Source organism: Chiloscyllium plagiosum, unplaced genomic scaffold (genome assembly GCF_037043375.1).
Source record: "Chiloscyllium plagiosum isolate Xiang-an unplaced genomic scaffold, Cpla_swu_hap1 HiC_scaffold_44, whole genome shotgun sequence".
Classification (NCBI taxonomy): domain Eukaryota; kingdom Metazoa; phylum Chordata; class Chondrichthyes; order Orectolobiformes; family Hemiscylliidae; genus Chiloscyllium; species Chiloscyllium plagiosum.
This window is the reverse complement of record NW_028270182.1, coordinates 60,780,317-60,802,915: the sequence shown is the minus strand read 5'-3', so window position 1 is coordinate 60,802,915 and position 22,599 is coordinate 60,780,317. Positions and strand designations below refer to the sequence as shown.

At 44.9% G+C, this 22,599-nt stretch overlaps 1 non-coding gene across 1 annotated transcript; it reads right to left on the bottom strand.

The window, feature by feature from the left end:
- Positions 1 to 15,390: 15,390 nt before the first annotated feature.
- Positions 15,391 to 15,472, bottom strand: trnas-cga (transfer RNA serine (anticodon CGA)). Its single transcript has one exon. It is a non-coding gene; the product is annotated as a tRNA-Ser (tRNA).
- Between the last annotated feature and the right edge of the window lie 7,127 nt (positions 15,473 to 22,599).

Here is a 22,599-nt window from a genome sequence, read left to right as displayed (position 1 = left end):
CCTCTGCTCATCCACACTACCAAGTATCCGACCATTAGCCTAGTACCCCAACTTTTTGTTATTCTTCCCAAAGTGAATCACCTCACACTTAGCTACATTGCATTCCATTTGCCACCTTTATGCCCAGCTCTGCAGCTTCTCTATATCCTGCTGTAACCTGCCACATCCTTCCTCACTGTCAACAACTCCTCCGACTTTCGTATCATCCGCAAACTTGCTCACCCAATCTTCTAACCCCTCTTCCAGGTCATTTATAAAAATGACAAACAGCAATGGTCCCAAAACAGATCCTTGCGGAACACCGCTAGTGACGGCACTCCATGAAGAAACTTTGCCATCAACTACTACCCTCTGTCTTCTTCCATCCAGCCAATTCCTAATCCAAACCTCCAACTCACCCTCAATGCCATATCTCCGTATTTTCTGCAGTAGCCTACCATGGGGAACCTTATCAAACGCCTTGCTAAAATCCATATATACCACATCTACCGCTTTCCCCTCATCAACCTCCTTCGTCACCTTTTCAAAGAATTCAATAAGGTTTGTGAGGCACGACCTGCCCTTCACAAAACCATGCTGACTATCCTTGATCACATTATTCCTATCCAGATGTGCATAAATCCTATCCCTTACAATTCTCTCTAAGACTTTGCCCACAACAGAAGTGAGACTCACCGGCCTATAGTTACTAGGGTTATCCCTACTCCCCTTTTTGAACAAGGGACCCACATTTGCTATCCTCCAGTTTTCTGGCACTACTCCTGTAGACAAAGAGGACATAAAAATCAAGGCCAATGGCTCTGCAATCTCCTCCCTTGCTTCCCAGAGACTCCTAGGATAAATGCCATCAGGCCCAGGGGACCTATCTATTTTCACCTTTTCCAGGATTTCCAACACCTCTTCTCTACATACCTCAAAGCCATACATTCTACTTATTTGTAACTCAGTATTCACATCGACGACAATGCCCTGTTCCTGAGTAAATACTGAAGAAAAGTATTCATTCAGTGTCTCCCCAATCTCTTCCGCCTCCACACGCAACTTCCCACTACTATCCTTGACTGGACCTATTCCTACCCTAGTCATTCTTTTATTCCAAACATACCTATAGAAAGCCTTAGGGTTTTCCCTAATCCTACCGACTAAGGACCTTTCATGTCCCCTCCTTGCTGCTCTTAGCTCTCTCTTCAGGTCCTTCCTGGCTACCCTATAACTCTCAATCGCCCCAATTGAACCTTCACGTCTCATCTTGAGATAGGCCGCCCTCTTCCATTTAACAAGGGATTCCAATTCCTTATTAAACCACGGCTCCCTCGCACGACCCTTTCCTCCCTGCCTGACAGGTACATAATTATCAAGGACACTCAATAGTTGCTCCTTGAGCAAGCTCCACATATCATTTACTCTCTTGCCTTGGAGTCTACTTTTCCAAGCCACACATCCTAAGTCATGCCTCACCGCATCATAATTTCCCTGACACCGCATCATAATTTCCCTGATACTAAATCGGCTAACTCAGGCAGACAGGGCAGTCCAGGTAATCCCCACCAGGAGTGTCGTCTGGCGTTTACCTATGCTAGATGTCTCGGACCCAAGATTAATAAGTGTCCCAACTGATTTCAGGGCAAAAGGCAAACACGATGTGGGGTGCATACGAACCCTTAAGAATAACCCCGAAGTCTGAGTATCGTCCTTGCAAAGCAAAAGAGTCGTTAAAACCCGAGGCTGTGCAAGGAATTACTCCAGTTTTTGAATCTCTCTTATAGGCTGGAGAGATAAACCCCCGTGAATAATCACTGGTGAGAACACCCATTTTTTTCGTTCAAAAAGGCAAACATTCCAGGTGAATCGGGGGAATGGAGGTTGATTCATGACCTGCGGTTATCAATAACGCTGTTATTCCGCACACACCAAATGTTCCCAACCCCTATATTATATTGGCTCAAATTCCACCGGATGTAAATGGCTCTCTATTGTGGATTTAGCAAATGCCTTGGTTTGTGTACCGTTACACGCCGACAGTCAATTCTGGTTCACTTTTCCATTCAAAGGCAAATAGTATACTTCACCTGACATTTTCAAGATTACTGTGAGTCCCCACCATAATTAACGAGGCTCTACACAGGAGTCTGGAGACTCTTGTTTTAACCGGGGGGCGGGGGGAGTGGGGGGGGGGGGGGGGGTGGATGCGGGCTCAGCGCTTCTGCAGTATGGAAGCGAATGCTTAATCGCAGCATCAACAGAGAAACAATGTGAGAAAGGTAGGCGTGCGATGCTCTGCCATCTAGTCTCGTAAAACTACAACTTGTGGAACAACAGGTGAAGTTCTTAGGTTTGAAGCCCGAGACCAGACGTGTAGGATTCACCAATTTAGAATCTGGATACGGCGTTTTATTGTGGATAGGTCAGCATTCAGAAGCAAAGAGATAGGCCAGTGCCTGGTATGTTGTAGCAACTACCCACGAGGTAGTCAAAGCGGGATGACTTCCTTCTCATCTGTCAGCGCAAGCAGCAGAGCGGATTTCCTTGATTGAGGCATGTAAATTGGCCGAAGGAAGAACAGTGAATATTTGCATCGACAGCAGATGTGCATTCGGGGTTGTACATAATTTTGGATCCCTGTGGAAAAACAAGGGCTTCTTGACCTCCACTAGAAAGCCAATCACATAACATGGCCTGATCTCTGACCTCCTGAAAGCAGTCCGATTGCCTAATTCAATCACTGTGTGTACATGTGAAGCCGACAGGAAAACGTATGATTCAATTTCTCAAGGCAATGAAAATGTAGACTGAGCGGCAAGGACGGCAGCCAATCAGCCGCCAAGTGATCAGTGTGACATGTGTCTGTCAAATATTTGTAATACAAATATTTGGCAGGGTGCAGAATGAGGGAATGGGTGTGGTGTGGCCCCAATGGTAAACCCTGTCTACCACGATCTTTATTCCCTTTCTATGCCAAAGTCACACAGGGTAAGGACCATGTGTCAAAAGTGGGGATGTACGATAATATTTCAGCACGCTGGTACAGAAAGGGATTTACTCATTACTCATTAAAAAAAAGTGAATAATGTGTTTTCTGTGCCACTAATAATGTGGGGAGGGGAATACAAATGAATCAGGCAGAACACCCACAATCCCAAAGACCCTTTGAACATTTACAGATGCATTTTATTGAACTAACACCCAGCGAAGGGAAAAGGCATTGTCTGGTAATAGTTGATGTTTTCCCAAGGGGTGGAAGTGCTCCCACGTCTAAACAGGATGCCAGTGCGGTAGCCAAGGCTTTGCTAACTGAAATAATTCCGAGATGGGGCATCCCTGAAAGGCTAAGCAGCGACAATGGAAAGCCATTTATAAATATTGCCCTACAGCAGATCAGTGTTTACTTGGAAATAAAGGTGACGCAACATTTTGCCTATCACCCAGCGAGCGGTGGGGCAGTGGAAAGAGAGAAAACTACCCTTAAAAATAAATTGACAAAATATTGTGAGTAACTAGAGGTGACATGGACAAAGGCATTTCCAGTTGTGCTAATGTATATGAAGGAGAGGAAGAGTAAATCTTAGGACCTTTGTGATTTTGTTTGGAAGGTGGCCTAATACAGGAATTGGCCCAAGACCGATTGTAAGACAGATATCAGACCACTGTGAGGACGAGATATTATGTTACGGTATAAAACTCTCCACACTTCTGTCTCAAATACAGAATCAAAAGAAGGGCAGCACTACCCCAACCAGCAGAAGGGAAGATGCACAATCTAGAACCTGAAGACTGGATAGTGGTGAAAGACTTCAGGAGCAAAAGCATGAAGGCGAAGAGCTGGCTGGTACCGTTCCAAGGGCTCCCTCCAACACAGACAGCTGTTAAGATCGCCGAAAGAGCCACGTTGACACACGCCAGCCATTGCAAACGTGTAGCTGACCTTGAGGAGACATTGGACAACACCGGATTCAAACAAGTGTAAGTAGTGATTAGAAGACTCATAGAAATGTGGGGCTGCATGGCAAGACGAGTCGTGAAGGCAGGGGTGTCTGGGATACAATCGCAGACGGTAATCTTAAGCAAGGATGTTAAGTTGACCTTTACATGCCCGTTTGGTAACCAGGACGACTATAAATAAGGCAATAAATGCTTACGCAGAGATCCTTGTGTACCCAGTTACTGGCACTGAGTAGTATCCACCACGGCTACAGGTACACCTCACACGGGATATCGGTTTCCTGTTATCAAAGAAGGAGGTGCCATGGGCAAGGGTAATAATAACCACGATTCAGAAGAGTGATGAGGAAGCCTCGTGGTGTGGAATAGATAGACCCTTCTTCGATATCTATAGACAGGTGAATGTAGTGGTACAGCCTCGCACCCACCACACCCGAGATGCAGTTCAGAAGGTCCTCCAAGAATTAGTGGCCCCTGGACTCGAAAAGATGAATGTCCACTGACCCGCACTGCAGATGGGCGGAAAGGCCTTTTCCAAGCTGACAGAAATGGAAGAAAGAAAGAAACTGATGTGCAGCTAAAATGATCACAAATGAAAAAAGTAAAGGTGGATTCATTGAGAAAACTTACAGCGCCATATTTCACTTTCCGTGGAAGTCTACTGTTAAGGACTCAATGCTCTCACTGCTGTAGCAATGGGGGATTTCCTCTGACCGTTTATGTTGTTGACAACCTTCCCAAAGCAGGGAATGTTGTGTGGAGCTGGCAATTAATCGAGTATTGTCACAAACAGGATTCAGACTAGCATAAAACAAAGAAGTGCGAATCCTGGAAATCTGAATCAACAACAGGAATTGACAGAGAAACTCTGCAGGCCTGACAGCATCTATGGAGACAAAGAGATTTAATGTTTTATATCACAGATTCAGGCTACTTATGCTTTTTATTGTTTTATTGCCTGGGAAATTGTCAATTTCACTTCGCGAAACAGCATACTTACCAGAATCTCTCATTAGCTGACAAACGTCATCTGTAAAAATGCAAAATTCCTTTATCGGCTGTAATGCTGTTGCTGTTGCCCTGAGTTGGTGAAAGGCTGGCCTTCATTATCTTTTTCTTCTCCTTTATGTCGATGAGTAGCCATGGTGAATGGAGAATTTCTGTTTGTCTCCCTTTGTCTCTCTGTACCATCTCACTCTCTTCTACATTCTCCCACTCTCTGTCTGTCAATATCCCTAATTTTTCATTTCTACTCTTGGAAAAGTGTTAAAATCGGAGGCTGTTCGGTGGCTTTCTCCGCCCCCCCCCCCCTCCCCGCCCCCGGCTAGAGTGTGCAGAACTGGGCTCACAGTCTCCAAGTAATGTCTGTGTTACTTAGGTCTTAGATCAGGTGACATTTGTTCACTCAAAACGTTATGAGCTTTTACAATTCTAAATAGTATTCATAATAGACCAGAAAAAAAACCAGTTTCACTCCAATTATAGGATTTCTATGATGCCATTGCCGTTTGCCTAAAATCAATGAATGGTGACAGCAGACAATGAGAGCCATTTTCTCATTGGATGCGTTATTACTACAACATTGTCCTGCAAGTCTGCGCTGTCTCCTGCGTCTCTTTATTATTCCCAAAAAACTTGAAAAGACGGACGGAGGATAATAGTAGAAGAGATAGACAAATCCTTTTCGAACAGAGTAAAAAGAACTCTGCGTTGAATTAGCAGGATAGAACATAGATTAATGGGTCCACATCAGGCGGTAGGGCTTGGTAGCACGAAATAACAACGGTCTGAGCTCAAACACAAGAAGCATGCTGAGCCGTCACTTTCGCGATGTTGGATAAACAATACGGCTTTTACAAGAAGTTTAAACAATGAACTTTCAATGTACAGAACATTTGACAGCATTTGACACCATTAACGCCTGGTTATTACCATATGTTTTAACTGACGAAACCACAGACACTGTTCTTCAAATCAATAAGGGTATTTAATGAAGTATTTGATCACATTTAATTGGACCACCTTCCTGTAATAAAGCTGCTCGATGAGAATTTATATCAACGTCCGCTTGTGCAGGAAATAAGTTCACAGCTGGTGACTCTACACTGAAAATGTACAGGAAGAGGCAATCTCTTCTTGCTTTGATTACAAACTGATGCCTTCACCTCTTTCACCTGACAGGATAAACAGTATGCGTTCATCATCCCTGGGCCGATTTACCGCGTGAATATGCACAGAGGGAAACTCATACCAAGAGACCAGGGTAATTGTGGTGAATTTACCAGGAGTGGTGTGTGAGTGAATGTTAACAGTGTGCAGTAAGGGCAAAACCATTAGCATTGACATTGATCCTTGTACCAAAAGATCCTCACTCACTTTCTTCCTCATTCATCCCAGTCATCATTGACTTTCAGTTTATCCTACTTTCCCTTCGAAACTTTACACTTGTTCCGGATCACTTTCGGGTGTCCACTTGATAACTGCAGCTTTTCCAAACGAAGTTCTGGAGAATGCACGTCACTCTTTGGGATAGGCTTCACTGTGCAACCATAATTACTCAAGAGATTGAGTTGGTAAGTTACTTTACTTCGTCCTCGAAGTGCTCAACACAGTGATACAGCCATGATGTCGATAGGGAGGGAGTTCCAAGAATTAGACATAGCGACATTGAATGAACAGCGAGAAAGTTTCAGCTCAGAAAGGCGAGATCCTTAGAGGGGATTTGCAGTGACAATTTATTCGTATATGTGCTGCCATGGCTGCCAGAGGATGTGGTGGAGGCTCGTACAATTGCAACATTTAAGAGGCATTTTAAATGGTATATGAGTAGGAAGGGTTTGGAGGGAGATGGGCCGTGTGCTGGAAAGAGGGACCAAATTGGGTTGGGATTTCCGGTCAGCATGGACAGGTTTGAACGAAGGGTCTGTTTCCCTGCAGTACATCTCTATGATTCTATGATTCCAGTTGGATGCAATCAATCACTGGATTCCTTCTGACAGAATCGGGTCTGTGCTCTCTGTGGAAGCAGAAAATGGTTTTCATTCAGATTAGCCACACGAAGAGAAACAAATCTTCATTTCCTGACTTGGAATTTTATCCAGGCCTGGGCGATTCAAACCCAGACTCTGAAGCAGGGACTCCACTAAATTGACAATATCCCTTTCGACCGAATCTGTACAAACTCTTGTGCTTATCGTTCTTTGTCCCCACATTTTGAAGCACCGGTCCTTGCCGTGGGTGGTGAAGGAGCTAACTACTGCCTTGCAGAAAAGCCGTGGGGTCAGAGACCCGATCGATCTGTCATGCAGCGGGGATTGCATTGCTCAGAACAGATGTTTGCTGTGTGGGACTGAAACTGAGCTCGATCACACACAGATACGGTGTAACAGCTGCCAGCAGATGTGGAGACGGTTGGGACGGTTTCATTTCCACTCTGGAAAAAAGACTGGATCCTAAATTCAGGAGAGCTAAGTGTCACAGATAGAAGGCTGAAAATTGGTTTGGGAACGATATGAGTCATGACCGAATGGCAGCAGACCAGATGGGCTGAAAGCTCTAACTGTCCTCCGATGCCTTCTGGTCTCTGGCCATCCAGTATCTAAGGAAATAGAAACAGAGTTAATCTTGCATTTCGAAGTCCTCCTCTCATAACTCGGCGAGGTGAGAGATGAAACAGTTCTGCTATTAAATTTTGAGACTGGGAGAATGTTTGGAGACGGAGTAATAAAAGAGAAACTGAGCATAAAGTTGAGAGTCAGGAGATATTCAATAAAAAGGTAGACGGAGATGGACATGGAGAAATAAGTGTCACTGGTCTTGAAGACTTAACTCGATTTTCCATTCCAAGATTCTACCAGACCTGCTGAGATTTTCCCGCAATTTCTTTTGTTGGTACTGAAACAGAAGGGAGAAGTGTGATCCTGGACCATTCAGCTATGTCTGCTCTGTGGACGTTTGAATTCCCTGTTCGAACAAATCACTTCTGACCCACACTGAAACCTCACTATCCTGCATCACCCCCACCCGTGTTACTGACAATAAGCTGTTCGTTACGTAAACCCATGTGGGTACACAACAGCGTCATTTACCGAGTGAATTGGGAAAATTTCAGGGAGAATTCCATTCGGTTTCCATCAGAGCATTCACATTCAGTTAATTCTATTGCAGCACCATTTGACATGCAGCTGTCACTGTCATGTGGCCATTCGCATTCGACGTCTCTGGACATTTTAGTTGGGGCATGTTTGGAATGGTACCTCACGTTTTGGAAGGAACATCGTTTATAGCATATTCGGCTGAACTGATAACCTTGTCTCTTGCACCTGCAGTACAGTGGAGACAGTTTTCACTCAGAAACCAAGAGATGATCAAAAACGGAGGAAGAAATGTGTCAACAAAACCTGCCTCAGCGAACGAATTGGCTCTTGGAACATTAATGGAGAGCGGCAAACCTATTAACAAACAACAGCGCCCTGCGTGGGTCTCGACCCCACACCATTGAGATTAAAGGTCTCAAGCTCTACCGACTGAGCGTGCCAGGACATGATTGGTGTTAGTTAATTTATCATTTCATACTGAGTTTAATTCAGCTGACACGGCAATTTTCAAAAATCTCGTTCATTCCTCCCCATTGCAAATAACATTATTCATGTCTTTCAATTCTCAGGTTTATTCCTTCAGACCATTACAATCCATTTAGGCCTTGCCCCGGGATTTACGATTCTCTGTTAATATTTTCATATTTTGACCCTGATCCTTAGGTCGCCGAAGTATTCCCAGACAATCTGGCAGACTGCAAATCAATCGGGAAAATACTTCAGGAAACCAAATCATTTCCGATTAGAGTGTGGGGAATCCCATCTGCTGAAGAGACAGAGTCCTCACAATCAACACTTTCTTTGTTCTACCTGCCTACAAAGTTTACCACTTCTAATATTCGAGACAGGAATTCTGATTATAAAATGTTTTAAAAACAGGAACAATCTTCTGAAGCCATTTCCAATTTGAAATAGAATTTTTAACCCTTTCACACGGTAACAGCCGTTCCTGAGGACGGAGTTTCCATGAGCTGTGTCCCAGGTCTGGGCAGGAAGCCGCTGATTGAAACGGCAGGGGCCCCTTTCTGTTGGCAGCGGGGGTTTGTAGAGAGTGGGGTCACATTCTGCTGCACGTGACCGTTTCACTCACTGCGGACTCAGGGTCAATCATGGATGAGTTCTCGTGGTTGTATTGTCCGAAGATGGTCGGTCTCAGTACTTAGAGTCATAGAGTCATAGAGATGTACAGCTCTGTGCTCTTTTTGGGTTAGGAGAACCAACATTTCAGCCAAATGCTCTGACTATTTGAGACACAGCAACTGGCAGCAAAATTATGCGTGTACACATCCAAACGCACATTTCTCGAGAGGATATGGACTGCACTAGTTCTCATTATTTTAAGAATCAGTTGCTCATGTACCCGTGTTTATCGCAGAGAGGGTGAGAGACCCGAGGAGTAACAAACACACCCATAAAACAATATCAGGACCTGTGTAGTTCCGTCATAAAAGGTTGCCTGCTGTTGTTCTATTGCAAAGTTGGGTTTCAAACCCACGACGCAATAGACTGGACCCTAAACCCAGCACATGAAACCTCTCTGGATTAGTGGTGCTGGAAGAGCACAGCAGTTCAGGCAGCATCAGAGGAGCAGTAAAATCGACGTTTCAGGCGAAAGCCCTTCATCAGGAATACAGGGTTTCGCCCGAAACGTCGATTTTACTGCACCTCGGATGCTGCCTGAACGGCTGCGCTCTTCAGCACCACTAATCCTGAATCTGGTCTCCAGCATCTGTATTCATTGTTTTTACCTACATGAAACCACTCAGCGACGCTCCCTGACGATAACTAAGCGCCAAACCTGTCAAGACGAATGTTTCAGCATCGCTTCACTTCAGGCAATTTCCCCTGGCACTTTCTATGAATACCTTCGCATAATTAAAAAAAAAACTTCCAACGATTTGAAAGGTTTGCACGGTGTGGAAATTCGTGAGAAGCTGAATATTCTTCGACAGTTTTCCCTGGAGCTTCAGGCCTGAGGAATGTCCTTGGAAAAGTTTACAAAATCATGAGGGAGACAAGCAGAGAACATAGTCAATCTACACTTTTTCAGAAGTCACGTGAGTTTAAAGCGGGATAGCATAGGTTTAATGTGAGAGCAGTACAATTTGAAAGGAATGTGAGCGACACTTGTTTTTAATACAGACATTTTTGTGCGTGTGCAATAAATTGCCACATTTAGTGGCAGAGTTTGGTGCACTCACAACACTTCAAAGGCATCTAAATGGGTATACAGACAGGAAGTGTTCGGACAGATAAGGGACAAATATTGGCAAATATGTTTAGATTAGTTACGGTCATCTGTTCAGCAAGTGCAAGTTGGATAGGAAGGTTTGCAATGCTGTAACACTCCAGTACCTGACAACAGTTTCAATAGACCACTTGCAAAAACGCATGCTGTTTGTTACTAAGTCAGTGTGTTTGAATTTTATTTTTTCTTGAGGCGTAATGCTTTGAAATGACACAGAGAGGAATGTTTTCCAGACATTTACAGACAATGACTATTCTCCTTGATACATTCCCAAGTTCTCCATCAAATAATTTCGTTGACTAAAAAAAACCTCACAAATCGTGTTATCCCCTCAACTCTCCAGTGAATCCAAAAACTGACAGCTCTTAACGTGGACCAGGTGCAGAACTCAAAAGGCAGAGTCATTATCAGACACACAAACTCATTACTTCTGTCTTGAGGCAGTGCGACACGTGTATGTCAAGAACTGCTCACACAAATAGCACCGAAGCAATTCCAAACGGAGCTTCCCGACATTCTGGAGATTTAGTGCATTGCCAAGTAACAGAAAGGGCTCAAGTAACATAAAACAAAACAGAAAAATGTACCATGCAAAGTGAATATTACCAATTATATTCTCGATTAAATTAGGTCAACAATGCGCTGGTGCCTCAATCTGATCGAGAGAGCTAATCTCCAGCCTCCCTCACCAGGACAGTAATGAAGGAAATGAGAGAAATATAACAAAGTTTCACGTTGCGGTTGCCCACCTTTTAGCCACAACAACAAAAAACGAGGGAGCAGATTCAGTGCAGGATCTGGTTTCACAACAGCGGTGAAATAACGACGTCCACTCACTTTCAGGGAAAGCTGTGAAAAACTCACATTGTCCAGAATATGAATACACAAGCGCAGGCTGTTTAGTTCCCATATTCTACTGCTGCCCTGACATTCATACGAAAAGGTACATTTCAAAGAGAGCGTTTGTAGTTGTGGAATGACAGTGGCAGCTGTTTCCCCTCGCTCTTACTGCCGCCCTTGGTAGTGTAGGGGCTGGTATTCTCATCTGACACGCGGTAGTTGAGTGTGCAATTCTCTGTTGTGGAAAAGCGGAGTGTTCTGGAGCAGAAAGATGTGAAGTTCGGATGCTTCTGGAGTTCTTGCTGAAAAATTCGGTGACGCGAGGAAGATGGGTGACATTCTCAGCGCTGCAGAGGTTCCTGTGTAGCGCTGCTATCATGTTTTGGTACGAATTCATTTGGTTTCATTCCCGCTACTTCCGCTTGTTGCGATTGCAAATTCTTTTGCCAAGAACCAATATCCACACACCTTCATTCGCAGATGCATGGCACACAAAGTTCGCAACGAGGATATGCTTTGAGGTAATTTTTAAATCATGCTTCCCTGCATTAAAAACAAATTCTGGAAAACGATATCCAGACTCTTCCGAACACTCGGACGTATGACAGCACAGAAACCGAAAGCCTCACTCAGACAACAACTCACGAGAAAACAAGGCCCAATACGCATCATGTGCAGGTCAAACGTGGTTGACGAGATTCCACGCAGGGACTGCACGAAACACAACATAGGAGAAAGAGGCTGACAACTAGAGAGCTGCATTCATAATATCATCTGGACTGTAAACGCCTCGGACAGCTGTTCCTTGCAGTTATGCACAGAATACTGAATGTCTATGATTTCAGGGCTTGGAACTCGGATGATATGACCGTCTGCAACACTGGTTACTTCCTTGTGTGGGGTAACTCCTGATGGAACATACGTAACACTCTCTTGCTCATTGAGAAATATATCCAAAATAGGAGCTCAGAGCAGCATTTCTGTTGTCTTTCTGGTGCTGTCCCTGACATGCCCTGTGGCACTGCACTTATTCTGTGTTTCCTGGGGGTTCGGCACATACTTCCATGATCGTATTATGGGCAGTAATCTGCATTTTCGCTTCAATAATGGGTGTGTGAAGCGGAGGTCCACCATTCTCGATGCTATTTTTCTCTTCTCATGCACAACTGCAATACAGTAAATGATCAATTAATATTGTAAGGTAATATACAGAGGCGTGTGAAATACCGAAGTTTTAATGACATTTATGCAATGGTTAGAGATTACCTTGATTCAGGAAATAAGGATGTAAAGTCTGTTTAGCTGGAGTTGAGGAACAGTGAGGAATGAACTCACAAGCACGTGTGGTTTACACGCCCATTCACAGTAACCACAAAGCGAAATAAATCATACAAGGAAAAAAAAATGTGAGTGACAGAAATGGCAATAGTCATGCGTGATCTTAACTTCCCATCTAAAACTCTCCGTTCCATTGGAAAAACGTTTGGAGAACCATAATCAAAAAAATCCCACATGTCCCATAAAACATCACGAAAGATATCTTGGTAATTGATTACTCTAATGGTGACTTAATTTTGCTATTTTCTTGGAAACCATCTCTTTAATTGTGAGCATCAGAAAAGGCTTTTTTTTGCCAGCAAGAAATAAATATGTGATTAACCTTTGTTCGTTTCATATATAAGAACACTGAGACTCATCTGCACCGCACTTCTTTTGCGTTTCTATCGATTTTAATAGTAGTGTGCCTTTTGATTCATCCCAACAAAGTATATGAACTCGCATTCCCTACATGAGACTGCATCTGCCAAGAACACTCCAATTGTTGGAGGGAATCCTGAGGAACAGAATGTATATGTATTTGGAAAGGCAAGGACTGATTCGGGATAGTTAACATGGCTTTGTGCGTGGGAAATCATGTCTCACAAACTTGATTGAGTTTTTTGAAGAAGTAACAAAGAAGATTGATGAGGGCAGACCAGTAAATGTGATCTATATGGACTTCAGTAAGGCGTTCAACAATGTTCCCCATGGGAGACTGATTGGCAAGGTTAGATCTCATGTAACAGCAGTGGACCTAACACCGACCCTTGTGGTACGCCGCCAGTACCTGGACACCAAGAAGAACATGTTCCATCAACTACAACACTGTTTTCTATTGGCAAGCCAAATGCTGATCAAAGCTGCAATCTCTCCGACAGTTCCATTCCTCCGCATTTTGCCTATTGTGGGGAACCTTATTGAACAACTTGCTGAAACCCATATACACCACATCAACTGGTTTACTGTCATCTACCTGTATGGTCACTTTGTCAAAAAAATCAATAAGATTCGTTAGGCAAGGCCTACCCATCACAAAACCGTGCTGACTGTCCCTGATCAGATTATTCTTTTCTAGATGGTCATAAATCCTATCTATAATAAACTTTTCCAACACGTTACCAACAACTGCAGTGAGACTCACTGGTCTGTAATTACCAGGGTTGTCTCTAAGACACTTTTTGAACCAGGGAACAACATATGCTATGCCCCATTCCACAGGCACTATTCCGGTAGACAACGATCATTTGACGATCAATGCCAAACGCTCATCAATCTCTTCCCTTACTTACCAGAGGATCCGAGGACAGATCCCATCCAGTCCAGCTGACTTATCTATTTTCACACTCTGCAGTATTTCTAATATCTCTTCCTTGTGAACCTCAATCTCTTCTAGTCTAGATGCAAGTATCTCTGTATCTTCCTCGCCAACATTTTCATTTTCTATAGCGAACACTGTCGCAAAATATTTATTTAGTGCTTCCCCTATCTCCTCTGACTCCACACTCAACTTCCCACTATTGTCCTTGATTGTCCCAAATTTAACTCTCGTCATTCTTTTACTCCTGACATACCTATGGAAAGCCTTAGGCATAACCCTGATCCTAACTGCAAACAACTTCTCATGTCTCCTCCTGGCTCTTCTCAGCTCTCTTTTTAGGTCTTTCCTGATATCGTTGCAACCCTCGAGCGCTCTAACTGAGTTTTCACATTTTGTCCTAACATAAGACTTCTTGTTCTTCTTGACCAGGGATTCCACTTCCTCAGTAAACCACGGCTCACGCGTTCTATATCTTCCTCCCTGCCTGACAGGTGCACACACAGGAGCTTTTCCTTGAATAAGCTCCACATTTTTAATGTGCTCACCTCCTGCAGTTTCCGACCCAATTCTACGCTTCCTAAATCTTACCTCATTGCATCGTAATTTATCTTCCACCAGCTGAAAGTTTTGCTCCGTGGAGTACACCTATCCCTTTCCATCACGAAAGTAAACCTGAGAGAATTGTGATTGTTGTCTCCAAAGTGCTCACCTACTTCCAAATCTAAAACCTGGCCAGGCTCGTTACCCAGTACTAAATCGAAAGTGGCTTCGTCCCTTGAAGGCATGTCTACATATTATTTCAGGAAGGCCACCTGCACACACTGGACAAAAACTGACCCATCTATAGTACTCGTACTGTCGTGATCCCAGTCAATATTTGGATTTTGTCTTGAGTGTTCCAGAGTTTTTCATTGTTCCAGAGTCCAGATGAAGTTTGCATTCCTCACGTACTTGAGCGAGAATTCTTTCAATGTCTCAGATCAATTCCTGTCCCGTGAACATCAGAGTCAATATCCCGTCCTCTACTCGGACCGACAGTTCACACTTCTTCATCCTCCTCTGATTCCATTTCCCAAAGAGTTTCTCAAGATTTCCAAAGCTGGAGTCTAAATTATATGGTTTGCTGCCTAAACATTTTTCCAACTGCCAACTGACAATATTTTCACAGTATCTCTTCAACATCCTCCGGCTTGCACCATGTCCAGGGATGAGAAGTCCCGTTTGTTGGAGGGATTCCCGAGGCTGGTGAGTTTCACTTTGGAACAAAGATGGTTAAGTGGTAATTTCCTGCGGTTGTTTGTAATGATGGGAGAGGGAGCGGTGGGGAATGAGCACTTTGACGAGCAGGAGGAAGTGTTGCCACTGACCCGAGTCAGAGAACAGAGGACAGGGATTAAAGGAATCTAATGAAAAGCAGCACTTCTGCTTCGGACGTCCAATAACAACTGCAGAAACCCGATGTGTCGAGCAGTGTATCTGGAAAGAGAAACAGAGATAATGTTTTAAATATGGAACATTTCTGATGAAGAACTCGAGTTTCCCAAGTCTAATCAAATTACCGGCCTGGTTTGCAAAATAGGTTTTCTGAATTTTGAGCGAAAATTATTCCAGCAGGAAAGCTTACAGAACGTAGCCAGCAGGATTCAAACCTACGTGGGGAAACCCCAAGGGATTTCGAATCCATCGCCTTCAGCACTCGGCCATGACTACAGACGGCGAAGCAGAGTTGAGCATTGACCAAATCAGCCGTGATCTCATAAAAAGCTCTCGCTGACTTGATGAGCTAAATGCTACCATCTCCTTTCATACCTTTGCTGTCATTTGTAAGGTGCGAGACACCAATGTAAAAGAAAAGCACAAAGGTAGGAAAAGATATTTGGAGCTAAACTGAGTCAAAATTATTTATTGAAAGGAAAATCACACTTGGCAATTTGCCATATCTCTTTGCGAACATGACCAGCAGAGGTCAGCAAGGGAGCTATTGATCTGAGTATTCCGAGGCCTGAAACAAACAAAGGTTAGTAACATATTCATTTCTTTTTCTGGCGAACGAAATGGTCTTTCCTGATGGTTACAGTGAAAGAGACGGTTCACAATAAAAGACAGATGATGCGCTGTACATGGAGATTGGTGGGGTGGTAGGTGAGGACCAATGGGGTTCTGTCCTGCTGGCGGTTGGAGGGGCGTGGCTCAAGGGCGGGGGAGCGCCCATCGTAGGGTATGTGGAACAATCCATCTTCCGCAACTACACTGGCCCCACCCCCCATCTTTTCCTTCGCTACATTGATGACTGTATCGGCGCTACCTCGTGCTCCCACGAGGAGGTTGAACAGTTCATCCACTACACTAACACCTTCCACCCCGACCTCAAATTCACCTGGACAGTCTCGGACTCCTCCCTCCCCTTCCTAGACCTTTCTGTTTCTATCTCAGGCGACCGAATCAACACGGACATCTACTACAAACCAACCGACTCCCACAGCTACCTGGACTACACCTCCTCCCATCCTGCCCCCTGTAAAAACGCCATCCCATTCTCCCAATTCCTTCGTCTCCGCCGCATCTGCTCCCAGGAGGACCAGTTCAAAATACGTACAACACAGATGGCCTCCTTCTTCAAGGACCGCAATTTCCCCCCCGACGTGGTCGACGGTGCCCTCCACCGCATCTCCTCCACTTCCCGCTCCTCCGCCCTTGAGCCCCGCCCCTCCAACCGCCACCAGGACAGAACCCCACTGGTCCTCATCTACCACCCCACCAATCTCCATGTACAGCGCATCATCCGCCGTCACTTCCGCCACCTCCAAACAGACCCCAGCACCAAGGATATATTTCCCTCCCCTCCCCTATCAGCTTTCCGTAGAGACCACTCCCTCCGCGACTCCCTTGTCAGATCCACACCCCCCACCGACCCAACCTCCACTCCCGGCACCTTCCCTTGCAACCGCAGGAGGTGCAACACTTGCGCCCACACCTCCCCCCTCACTTCTCTCCAAGGCCCCAAAGGAAACTTCCATATCCGCCACAGATTCACCTGCACCTCCACCCACATCATCTACTGCATCCGCTGCAGCCGGTGTGGCCTCCTCTATTTTGGGGAGACAGGCCGCCTACTTGCGGAGCGATTCAGAGAGCACCTCTGGGCCACCCGGACGAACCAACCCAACCAACCTGTAGCACAGCATTTCAACTCCCCCTCCCACTCCACCGAGGATATGCAGGTCATTGGACTCATCCACCGCCAAACCACAACAACCCGACGGTCGGAGGAGGAGCGTCTTATCTTCCGACTGGGAACCCTCCAACCGCAGGGGATGAACTTGGACTTCACCAGTTTCTTCATCCCCCCTCCCCCCACCTTGTCTCAGCCGGATCCCTCCAGCCCGGCACCGCCTTCCTGACCTGCAGTCTTCTTCTTGACCTCTCCGCCTCCATCCTACTCCGACTTATCACCCTAACCTTGACCTCTTTCCACCTATCACATTTCCAACGCCCCTCCTCCAAGTCCCTCCTCCCTACCTTTTATCTTCTCCTACTGACCACTCTCTGCTCATTCCTGAAGAAGGGCCTGTGCCCGAAACGTCGAATCTCCTGTTCCCTGGATGCTGCCTGACCTGCTGTGCTGTTCCAGCAATAAAGTTTCAACTATTCGTTTTCTGTTAACCTTCATAATGTTTTGGACAAAATCAATGATATGCCAGCACCGGAAAATCGACAGAAGTACTGGTACACCGATATGTTTGCGGAACAATACAACCATTCCATGAGCGGGAATACGATCCGGGCCACGGTGCTGAGAGTACCGAATCCTCACAAGTAAATCCTCACAAGAACATTTTCGTTGCAGATTATTTTCAACTTGTCTTCGAAGATTTACAATGTGGGGAAAGGCCATTCCGCCCTTTGTGCATTGCGGCTAATCAGAGAGCCATCTATTCTTGTCGCAGTTTCCAACTTTGTCCCAAAGTTTGGTCATGGTGTCATGCAGAATCTCAGCGAGTTCACTCAGGCATTTTTGTGTGTGCAGAATGATTTGCCACATTTAAGGCAAATTCAATGGCATCCGAATGGGTATATACACAGGAAGCGTTCGGAGAGATAAGGAACACATTTTGGCAAATATAGTTCAATTAATTTCGGTTATCTGTTCAGCAGGGACAGGTTCGATAGTAGGGTCTTTTTCCGTGCTCGGCATCTTTGATGTCCTCCCGCAGCTGACACCAGTTTTAATGGACCATTTGCAAAAAAATGCACTCTGTTTGTTAGGCAGTCAGCGCGTTTGCCTATATTTCTGGAGAGTGGATGGGACGAGTTGACCCAGCGATGAGGGTCTTTCCGGACTTTTGCTGCCAATGACCATTCGTTTGGCACCTTCCCAACTTTGCCATCAAAGAGTTTGGCTGAAGAATAATACCGCACGGATAATGTTACCCCCCTCAGCTCTCCAACGAATCCAGAAACTGACAACTCTTCATATGGAACAGAAGCAAAACAGAAAGGGTGGACCATTGTCAGACACACCGAAGCATGCATGCTGCCTTTGTTGCAGTGCAAGCAGATTATGTCATGAACTGCTCAGAGAAACGGCAGCGAGGCAATTCAGGACATACTGGAGATTTAGTGCATTGCCAAGTCACAGGAAGTGCTCAACAAACATAAAACAAAACGGAACAGCAATAATCCATGAAAAATGAAGTTTACCAATTGCACTGGTGATGAAATTAGGTCAACAATGCGCTGATGACTCCATCTGATCGAGAGGACCAATCACCAGCCCCCTTCACCAGGACAGTAATGAAGGAAATGAGAGAAATACAAAAAAAACATTTCTCATCGCGATTGCCAACCTTTTCGCCACTGCAACAACAAAAACGGCGAGCAGATACAATGCAGAATCTGGTTTCATATCAGCAATGAAATAGTAATATCCATTCACTTTCAGTGAAAATGGTGAACAAAGGAAATTGTCTGAAATATGAATACCCAGCGCAGGTTACTTGGTTCCCCGATTATACTGCTGCACAGACCTTCATATTTAAAGGTACCTTTCAAAGAGAGTGCTTGTGGCTGTTCATATGACAATGGAAATTGTTTCCCTCGCTCTCACTGCCATTATTGATCGTGTTGGGTTTGGCATCCTCACCTTGCACGCGGGAGTTCAGTGTACAATTCTCTGCTGTGAAAAATCGGAGTGCTTTGGAGCAGAAAGATGCGAAGCTCGTGTGCTTCATGGAGATGTTGTTGGAATGTTTTGCGGTGCTGGGAAGTGGGATCCTCACAGTTCTGGGTAACATCCTCAGGTTGCAGAGTCTGTTGTGAAGCCTACTGTCCTGTGGCGTTTGGAATTGATTTAGTTTCATTGCTGCTGGGTCCGGTTGTTGGGGTTGCAGATTGGATCCTGATCAATGTGTTCATTGATGGAATCCATGGATGGGTGCCCTGCTTCTACAAAATCTCTGGCTGCCTTCTGATTGCCATGTCCTGTTACTGTTGTGCTGCTCTCGAGGATGCTTGCTGTCTGTATGTATAGCTACTCGGGACAGCTGGCCGTGGCAATTACTGACGGCCACACAAATTCTTTGCCAAGAATATGTATCCCACAACTGCATTCCCAGATGTCTGGCACACTAAATTGTCAACTAGGATTTGCCATAAAGCAATTGATACACCATGCTTCCCTTTATTAAAATAAATTGCAGGAAACTGATCGCCAGACTCCTCTGAACACACGGAATTAGGACAGCACATAAACCAACAGCCTCGCTGAGGGAAAGCTCACCAGAAAACAATATCCAATGCCCATCTTGTGCAGGACAAATGTGGTTGTCAAGATTCCACGCTGGGACTGCACGAAACACGATATCGGAGAAACAGTCGGACAACTAGCGAGCTGCAATCATGAACTTCAGCCAGCCCGTATACGCCACAGGCAGATGTTCTTGTAGTTGTATTTAGGGCATTGAGTGTTTCTGATTCAGGGGCTTGGACCGTCTGCAGCACTGGTTAATTCCTTGTGTTGTAACTACTGTTGGAACATATGTAAAACTCGATTGCTCATTGAGATGTACATCCAAAATATTAGCCGAGAGAAGTATTTTTGGTGGTTTTTCTGGTGCTGTTCCTGTCATGCCCTCAGGAACCGGACGTTTTGTGTGCTTCCTGACGGTTCGGTGCATGCTTCCGTGATCGTATTTTGGGCAGAAACCTGCGTTTTAGCTTCAGTAACGTGCGTTTGCAAACCTGGTATACCTCCCTGTATTTTGTTCTCTCTCATTGTGTGCAATTACAACACGGCAAATTATTAATTTACATTGGAAGGTGACAAGCGGAGGCGTGTGAAATGCCAAGGTATTGGTGACATTTATCCAATGGTTGCATATTACTTTGATTCAGGAGATAAGGATGTAAAACGTGTTTGTGTAGAAATGAGGTCCAGTGAGGAAAGAAGTCATCTGCAGGTGTAGTTTCCAAGTGCACTCGCAGTAACCACTACGTACAAGAAAAAAATACTACATGTGAGTGATAAAAGATGGCAATAGTTACGGGTGATCTTAGTTTCCCATCTCCCACTCACGGTTCAATGGTAAAAAAAAAGTTTGGATGACAAGAATCAATAAATCATATCTGTCCCAGAGAACAACGCGATCCATATTTTGGTCATCGATTAGTTTACAGCTGACTTAGTATCTGTCTTTTCTTGGAAACCATCTCCTTTGTTGTGACCATCAGGAAAGATATTACTTTTGACATAAAGAAAATGAAGATTATGTCACTAATCTTTGTTTGTTTCATGCCCAAGTACAATCAGACGACCTTGACCAACTCTGCTAGTCATGCTAGCAAAGAAATCTGGAAACATGCCGAGTGTGATTTTTCGCTCAATAAATAATTTTGATTCAGTTTGACTGAAACCACCGCGACCTAAAGTTGTGCTTTTCTTCTTTTTAAATGGTGTCCGCTATCTTCCAAATGACGGCAAAGATACAAGAGCAGATGGAAGCAATTTAGCCTATCAAGTCTGTGACAAAATTCAATGAGATCATGGCTGATCTGGTTAATTCTCAACCCCCGTTTTTATCCTCATCTCCGTGATGCTCCATGTCTGTTTATCACAGCCTTGAATACACCTCGCCTTCACAGCCCTGTGTTGTTAGGAAACCCACAGATTCGCTACCCTCTGAAAGAGTGAATATCCTCCTTATCATTTTCCTAAATGTTTGATCCCTTCAACTGTGAGAACGTACTCTCGTCCCAATTTCTCGGAGGTGTACATCAGAGCAGAATGAGCCCCTGAAGGTAGGTCTGCACTCTCCAGTGCCGCTCCGTGTATTTGAAACATGTTCATATTTTGACCTCTGATTAAAAATCGTAGACCTAATTTGCACATCAGATTTGCCAGTGGTGAATTTTTTCAAGAAGACTTCAATGAGCGGAATGCTACTGGCAGTGAATAGGGCGAGACAAATTAGATTACTTACAGTGGGGAAACAGGCCCTTCGGCCCAACAAGTCCACACCGCCGCGCCGAAGCACAATCCACCCATACCCCTACATTTACCACTTACTTAACACTACGGGCAATTTAGCATGGCCAATTCACCTGACCTGCACATCTTTGGACTGTGGGAGGAAACCGGTGCACCCGGAGGAAACACACGCAGACACGGGGAGAGCGTGCAAACTCCACACAGTCAGTCGCCTGAGGCGGGAGTTGAACGTGGGTCTCTGGCGCTGTCAGCCAGCAGTGTTTACCATTGTGCCACTGTGCTGCCCTAATGCAAGGACATTTTACTTTCGCGATCCAGTGCTGTGTTTATTCACCTCCCTGCAGATGAAAATGGATCCTACCCATCCACTTTATCTCTCGTCAATATGTGTGCAATTCAAATTGATGCGGCCATGACTACACGCGCGCAATGCTGTCTTAGTATGTCTTATGTAATGGAAAGTTCCAACCTGAAACACCAGGATTTGGCTTTTCTTGGCACCCCAGCATCCTCCTCCTTTCGAAAGCAAGAGAGTGTGACAGCGAATACTGGGGTACCAGGAAAAGCCAAATCCTGGTGTTTCAGGTTGGAACTTTCCATTACATAAGACATACTAAGGCAGCATTGCACGCGTGTAGTCATGGCCGCGTGATACAGGTGATGGATTAGAAATCCATTGGGGCTTCCCTCCACAGGTTCGAATTCTGCTGGTTCAGTTTTCAGTGATGTCATGCTGGAGGAGTTTTCACTCACAGTTCAGAAATCTCGTCTCAACAAACAAGACCAGTCAGTTGATTAGACTTAGCAAACTCAAGTTATTAATCAAAAATGCAACACACTTAAAACATTATCTCCGTTTCTCTTTTCACAGTTACTGCCAGACCCATTGAGATTTTGCAGTATTCTTTGAATGTACTGTGCAGAAGTGTTGCTTTTGAATAGATTCCTTTTACCCCAGTCCTCCGTTCACTAACTCTGGTCAGTGGCAACACTTCCCCCCCGCTCGTCGAAGAGCCAATCCCCGCCACTAATTTTCCCATCATTATAAATAGCCGCAGGAAATTGCTGACAAACCATCTTTGCTCTAAAGCGAAACTCACCAACATCGGGAATCCCTCCACAAAACGGGACTTCTCATCCCTGGACATGGTGAAATACAGACGATTGTGAACAGAATTTGGGAAAATATTGTCACTTGTCAGGTAAAAAAAATGTTAAGAAGGCAAAACACGTCACCCAGTCTCCAGCTTTGTGAATCTTCAGAAACTCTTTGGGAAAAGGACTCAGAGGAGAATGAAGAAGGGTGAATTGTCAGACTGATCGTAAACAGTCAGGACAACTTCCCGTTCTT